Genomic DNA, 8,084 nt, shown 5'->3' with positions numbered 1-8,084 from the left:
GAAGAAAGCATTCAAATGAGTAGACAATTTGGTGAAAGAACGCAGCAGCTGCGGGAGAAAGCAGTTGTAAAACACTAACAAAAAAGCAAATAAAAAAGAAACACATGCTAACACCGAAATAAACGCGTAAAGATTTTGAACATACATATGTACATATGTATGCACTATGATTCACCCTAATATTATAACGTACATGGAAGAAACACTATAATAATTATTAGTCCTATTAAGTTATACTCGTTGGTCTAGGTCTTATTTCGAATTGCAGAACAGTGATTCAAAAGGGGGAAATATCTTTACATATAATAAAATTTTAACAGACCGATGTCTGCACATTATAGACATTTAAAAAAATTAGTATGGGGCATCTTCATTAGAGCAACAGAAGCCAAATCAAAAATTTTTAGAATTTTTGTGTGTCCGTCTGTCTGTCTGTCTGTATGTTTGCACGTGCATCACTCGAAAACTAATGCATGGAAGCGAATGCAGTTTTCACCGATGCATTGCTAAAGGTCTAACTTAAAATATAGGAAAAAAATAATTAGAGAGTTGCCACCTGTTTGAAAATTTCAGTTTAAGTAAATTGCTAAGATAATGTAAATATTGCAATATGGCTGTCAAAAGAAAGAGATTTAAGAAGTCTTACAGTCGAAAATATTTTTGATGAAGGTTGCCACCTGGTTGAGAATTTTAATTTGGCATCTTTTTTGTATTTTATGTTGTAATATGTCAATTAACTTTCAAATTTAAATAATTGGTTTAGATAGTTGGCAACTCTTTATACAATATTTTATTCAACTAAGTGACCTTTTCTAAAGTAGGTTTAAAAATGTATATGCCCATTAAACACAAAATTTTGTTGTGACAATCCAAAGCACCCAGATGTATTTCTGCATCCAAAGAAATTTTGAAAAAAAAATTCGCTTGTGGTTTTTTGACGGCTACGGCTGGATTCATTTTTTAAATAGCTGAACTCCTTATCAAAAATGTCATAATTATACACAAATCAACAGTGAAACACTGTAAGCGGCTAATTATACAATTTATTTAAATTTCATTCTTGTCTGCTATATTTTTGTTCTGGTGGTGTCACAGCCACAAAAAGTAACGAATGTACCCTTTTTTCAATTGTCAGTTACATAAAATGTACACAAATTCCATTTATACCACTTCAACGCTTAAGCCTTCCTTTAGCTTGCAAATACCCTTTTCTCGTACTTTTTACAGACGGCCTTTTTCGGAATCCACTTCAGCTTGCAGGGCAGCTGGCGTCTGTGTTATCGTAAGTGCATATCAAAATTTTAGCCACGCAACTGGCCGGGCAACCACCCGGTTTAAGTTAAAGCTGCATACTCGCAGAAACTAAACTGACAGTTTAATTTATTTTTTTGTTAGGCTTTCATTTTTTATTTATTTATTTTTTTTTTCAATGCAACGCCATGCAAGTTATTCCATTCTTTATGCAATAAAAGGCAACATTATTATTTTATTGAGGTGTTCATGGTGTTTTTAAAGTCTTTTGCCGCGCGAATTTCTTTGCAAAGTTATTTACTGTTGTATAACTTTTGTTGGTGAAATTTTTTCGCGGAATGCTAAATGAAATTTTGTGAAGCCTTATGAAAATTAAAGTTGTTTTTTGTTAATAAAAGTGGATTATAACTACAAATATACGCAGTAATTAATACCAAATATACACGTAATTATATATGGAATTTTATATTATGCTCATTATAAGTTGTAATTCGATTCAGTTTTATGGCACGAAAAATAAATTATTTTTTTTATTTTGTTGCTAAAGTTTTAGATGTGTATATTAAATAATATTATTTATGTATGTGTGTATAAATGCATATGCAGAAACGTCAATTTTGAAAATTAAGTTGTGGAAATTTGTGGAAACAAATTAATGCTCCTCTCCGTCAAAAATCAACGGCATTTTTCACTAACTTGAAACTTCCACTTTATGTATAATACTAAAATTTTTCAAAAGATTTTGATTAAAAAGTTTGAAATTTTGGCTGAAAATTTGTCGAATTTTGTAAAATTTTTTACAAAGTTTTGAAATCTGGATTTATGTTTATTTATTTTTACCCTGCAAAACAATAAATAACCAAAAGGAAAATAGTCAAAACTGGTCAAAATATCGCAATCCTATTATTTTGTGGACATGAGACGAACAAAAAAAAATTGTCGAAATCAGTCAATCCAGTAGCTCGCTTCTGTAACTCTTCTCTACCGATTATTTCTCTACTGGTAGAGAATATACGTCATTCTCTACTACTCATTAGCAGTAGAGAACAGGGCGGCGAATTCATATCTCAATTCGCCTTGGTAGAGAATTGTTACAGAAACGAGCTACAGGACGGAAAACCAGTTCCATACAAAATGTATGAAAAAGAAATTTTCTTCATAATTTTTTTTTGTGAACTTTTCCGTTGTTTTATGTTATTCTACTATTCGGAGCGGAAGCAAATTTAACAAATCTAAGATCATAAAAATAGGTGCAGTCGTTTTTGAATTATAAATGGTGCCCCCAACTCGACTTTGTTTTATATATAAAGACTATTGGCCTTATTCATAAAAAATAAAGTAGGTTTAAAGAGCTTTATAAATTGACGTTTTCATACATTTTTCAATTTATAACCGTTTTATAAAGCTACTTTATTTTTTATGAATAAGGCCATATAAATACAAAAATTAAAAAATGCCAGTTTGGTTAAAAACAAAAGTTAAGCGTAAAATCAAATATGTATTTAATTTTTGGTAAAAAAGAGTCACTAAAATAAGAAAGTATATGTGTACATACTACGCACAACATATAAGCAAATACTAAAATGTAAATTTTTTATTAAAATGACATTTTCTTATTTTGGAAAGCAATATTCGAGATATTCTTATTTTCGCTCGATTTCAGTCACTTCACTAATCATTCTGATGCTCTTGGTATGAGCCCATCTTTAGTTATAACAAATAAAATACATATTTATAATCGAAATTACCAATAATTTACTGCGCATTCGCCTTTTTCATAAGAATTCTCTTCGGCCCAAATCAAGCTTTGTGGGCTAACGCTAAAATGAGCCAGTCTCGCCATCGTCGTCGCCTGAATACCGCAAAGTGAAATGCAATGCAATTATTTTTCTACAACCAAACAGCAGCAACAGCAATAATCAACACAGAATGATTGACCTAAACTGGTGAAGTACGAGCAAATACAATGCTGCATACATACATACATATGCACATTTGTATGTATGAAAGTGGCTTCAAGTTTTTGCACATTTTGCTCACATGCTTTTTAAGTAAGTATTTTCTTGTCTTCACAGCATATTTTAGGTATGTAGCAAATGTACAATTAAGTGCCAGCACACACAGTTCGGTATGGTCTCTTTATTTACACAATTATTTTTGTTTCCTTTTTTTTTAATTTTAATTTTTAGCGCGGTTTTATTTTTCAATTTGTTTTTTTTTTATTTTTTGCATTCATTTGTTGTGGCATTTCGCGTTAAATGGCACTGCAACCTGTTCTGCGTGACTCTTTTGGTGTAGATGTTATTTGCCACCACCACCGCTGCGCCATGAATTGGCAACAACTCTTGACTTGACGACAACAAACACAAGCAGAAGCAGTAAATACCACGCTTACAAGAAATTTAAACAAAAAAAAAACAAAACAGATAACAACAACACAGCTGTGACAACCTCAGCAGAATTGAAACATTTAAACATTCACTAAGCCACCAACCAACTGACGCTGGCACCTTTCACACCACTCTACCGCAAGCAGTCCGCTCACGTTAGCTGCTTTGTTGCTGGTTTAACTGTTGCTGTTCGAACTGTTGCCGAATGTCGCTGTTTTTTTATTGCTATTGTTGTAATTGAAAGTCGACATCGCGACTTGAAACAAGTTTTGGAAATAATCTGTCGCTGATTTGTTGCCACTGCTGTTGTGGTGGTTGTAATTATTTTTTTTATTTTGTTTTTCTTTAATTCATATTAGCAGGTTTAGTACCTACAAATAGTAACTATGTTAAGTATTCTGTTTTGTTGCCAACAAATTTTAGTTTTTTCTTTGTTTGCTGCTGGCTTTTTCAATTCTTTTGAATCCGAAGTAACGCTGTGTGCAAGCAAAGTGCAATTCTTCATTGTTTTCATAAAGATTTTACTGTAAAATTTGTAGATAAGCAACTTTTCCTAGTAAAGGCGCACAGAGGCACACCTACTAATCGGCAATAGTCGGTGTATTTGTATTCCTTACTGATTTCGCAATGTGAATATTTTAAATTTTTGCTGGGTGTGCTATCAAACATGACTATATTGGAAATAATCGTACAAAACAAGAATTTTAATAAATTGGACTTTGCGTGCAAAAGCCCGTCTCAAAAATATATACGTATGTACATATGTATGTACATACATATACTAAAGTAAGCAGTATTCTACGCACCTCTAAATTTATCTTTTAAAATTCTTAGGCTTCTTGAAAAGACAATTGATTTATATCTACTAGAGTGCCAGTTACTGTCGAAATTCGACCGTTTTTCTAGTTTTTAATAGCCATGGAGAGGTTTTCTAACTTAGCACGTAGCTAAACTTATAAGATACAAAGTAACTTAACGGAAAATCTTCTGCTTTAAAACCAAAACGTGAATAAAATTTTTTATATCTTTGAAGGTCTTTGGAGGACTTCGGCAGGACTTGAAATTGAGCCGATACATTCCAGTTTATCGATAAATTTCAATGATTTGATACATATCGATAATTCGATGAATTTCAAAAACACTAAAATCCGATAACTCAACAAAATTCGATAACCGTAAAATTCGAGGGCTCGAAAATTTTCGATAACTCAAAAATTTATATATCTCGATAAACTTTGGATACCTTTATAAATTTTTAATTTTGACATAAATTCCATATTTTTCGAAAGCTATCGACAAGTTAACACGATAACATTCGATAAGCCTAAGTGATAACTCGATAAACTTATTAACCTTGAAATTTCGATAAATCGATATATTTTAAAAATTCCATATACTTCGATTCGATTAATCGGCAAATTTCAGTAGATCAATAATTATCGATAACTCTGTAAGTTGAAATAACTCGATGCATTACGATAATTTGATAAATTTTGTTAAGTCTATAAATAATGATGATTTAATAAATATCGATGCCTTAATAAATTTCTTTACATTGACAAATTTCGATAATCCCATAAATTTTTATAGCTCGATGACTTTCCGTAAATTTCGACAACTCAATAAATATTGATAAATTTGAATAATTCGGTAGGTTACTATAACTCAATAAGTATGGATAACTCGAAAAATCTCGTTAACTATAAACTTCGATGAATCGATAAATTTCGGTAACTTTTATGACTGAATTTATTTCGATTCCTATCGATAAATTTCAATTAATTTTCTTACTCTTTCAGTTACCCAAATTCTTATGTATTTCTCATTGTCTCCATTTTCGTCTTTATGTTGACTTTTGCCTTCTCCTTTTTGTCTTCATCGTTATTATTTCTTTCCTCATCTTCATAGCTATCTTTATTACAAAGTTTAATTTCAAATACGAAGTAAAACAAAACGCAAAAATAGCTCAAATTGAACCGGTTGTAACAACAACCATACACAAATTTGGGAATTTTTAAACGACGATGTTGGCCATAATTTTCGACCATAAAAATCTACAGAAAATTACCTTTCCAATGGTATTCTTGGTTTTGAAATCGGTTCGGTAGAATCGCCAAACGATCGAAGACAAAATTTATATTAGCGTATTAATATATATGTAGATAAGATAAATTGTAAAGCGCCATCTGGTGGCCCAATTTCTTTCAAATTTGGAAGAAAGTACTCTTTTATACCTTTCCAACAAGCCTAAGACCATAAAAAAAAATTTGTTAATTTTATAAGCATTTTTTATATATTACCTCAAAACTTCAAAGCCCGGCAAAAAATACTTCGAAGTGACTGAAAATCCACATGTCATTCCAGACAGAAAAAAAGTTTGGATCCACAACGGGTCACTGTTTGGTGTGGTTTTTGGGCTGGCGGAGTCAACGGACCTAACTTCTTCAAAAAATGATACCGGTGAACGGTGAACATTATCGTGACATGATAACAAACTTTTTTTGGTCGCAACTAAATAGATGACATGGACATGTGGTTTCAAGAGGACGGAGCTACTTGCCACACAGCACATCAAGCAATGGCCCTATTGCGGACGTCTTATCTCACGAAAAATAACAAAGTCAAATGGCCTTCCTTCTCTGGGGCGGCTAAGTGAAAAGTATGGTCTACGTTAATAGTCCCTAGACGATTCCAGAGCTTAAGGACATACATATCGTCGTTTAAAGTACAAAACCGCGTATCAGCAAAATGCAAAACCGCGTATAATTATGTCTTCTTTATTCACCCTAAAGTTCGACAGGCATAATATGATTCATCCTCAAAAAAATATAACTTCTTCAGAGGATTTTAAAACTCAGGGCAACTAGATACGAAATTCATACTATTTAATTGCCGAGCATTTATCTGTGAACCTTGAAAAATATCTAAGTTCACAGCAAACTGTAATCAAAAGGGAAAGTTAAAAAATACTCTGGCTCTTGAATTTGAGACTTTAGCATTCCATTCGTTTTTGTAATTTTTTTAATTTTCATTTTAATGCAACGCTGAATATATGAAATGTGTTAATGGAAATAGCCGAAATTCTTGTTCAAACATTTTCGAATGCCCCCAAAATTTGTTCACCCAATCTATCAAAAGTGAAGTTTTTCTCAGTTAATTTTTAAGCGGCAAAATAAAAAAGAAACCTTGCGCCGATTCTCACATACCACCTAACCAACTCCGAGCAGCAAAACACTTGCGCCGTTGGCGCTGAAAATTTAAAATTACTATGTATTAAAATTTAAGCAACACTTCAACGACAAAAAAAAAAATGGAAAATGCGTTTTTAAAGAAACGGTGTTAATCCCACGGAAATAAGGGAGAACAATGGGCAAGACCAAATAAACAAAGCCATAAAAAATTACAATAAAATACAAACAATAATTGCAATGACAAATGTGTTGGCAGCAGCGCGAAAGGCATACACGCACACATGCACACACGCACATATGTACGTACGTTCGGTAGGCACCACCAATACAAGGTTAGACCAAAGTATATCCAACATTGAGCCCATTTGTTGTAAAATGCAAATGTAAGTATGTGCCTATGTATATACAATAAGATATATTTTACATTCGAGTCAAGCTATGCAAATGAGTAGTTGGTAACGGATATGAGGCCTTCCAATGAGAAGAAAGAATTTTTTTTTTTTTTGTTAAGTCACTTTTTTGTTATATGGCGACAAAAGGCTTATTTTGTTTTATAAAAAGTTAAAAAAAAAACAAACCGTTAAGAGTTATGCGGCTTGTGATTTAAGTTTTTCTTTTCATAACGACGAACTCTCGCTTTTCGCAACGTAAACTTCAACTCTTGTTTTCAGTTGTATGCACATTATTGAATTTTATAAAAATTTAAATTATATTAATGACTTGGTGCGCACATACACTTTGACATCAATATATGTGCATACATATGTATGTACAAACAAAATGAATGTTTAGCTTTTATATTCGTACATATTTTTGTATATTGACTCGATTACAGGCTCATTATAACGGTTGCACTTTCACTCATGCCACCACACTCAGTCGCACCAAAGTACATACATACATAACAATGGCGCAAACAAAACGTGAAAACGAAAATAATAATTATAGCAAAAATAACATTAACATTAACAAACAAACAACCTGCAGCAGCAAGATGGAAGTTACCATCATTAAAAACATCAACGTAATCATTATTGATCCATGCGTAGCATCATTTGTGTCACTTTAGTCAGCCGAGCTGTCAGTCAGTCTATCGGTGACGTTGGAGAAAATTTCGAAGATTAATATTTGGTATGCAGACATACATATGTACATATATTTATACATAAGTATAACTCGCGTCAAATAAGTCATTAATACGAACATTTTAGATTTTTAATATTTCTATACATACCTATTTATATTTATATTT

At 32.1% G+C, this 8,084-nt stretch overlaps 1 protein-coding gene across 1 annotated transcript in view; it reads right to left on the bottom strand.

Annotated features, from left to right (window-relative positions):
- LOC118753056 overlaps positions 1-8,084 on the bottom strand; it is an 81,812-nt gene that overhangs the window by 73,393 nt on the left and 335 nt on the right. The gene's annotated exons all lie outside the window — the stretch shown is intronic.

Source organism: Rhagoletis pomonella, unplaced genomic scaffold (assembly GCF_013731165.1).
Source record: "Rhagoletis pomonella isolate Grant_MI unplaced genomic scaffold, Rhpom_1.0 Rhpom_scaffold_00002, whole genome shotgun sequence".
In the NCBI taxonomy this organism is placed as follows: domain Eukaryota; kingdom Metazoa; phylum Arthropoda; class Insecta; order Diptera; family Tephritidae; genus Rhagoletis; species Rhagoletis pomonella.
The sequence above is the reverse complement of the archived record's forward strand: the minus strand, read 5'-3'. Positions and strand labels throughout refer to the sequence as shown.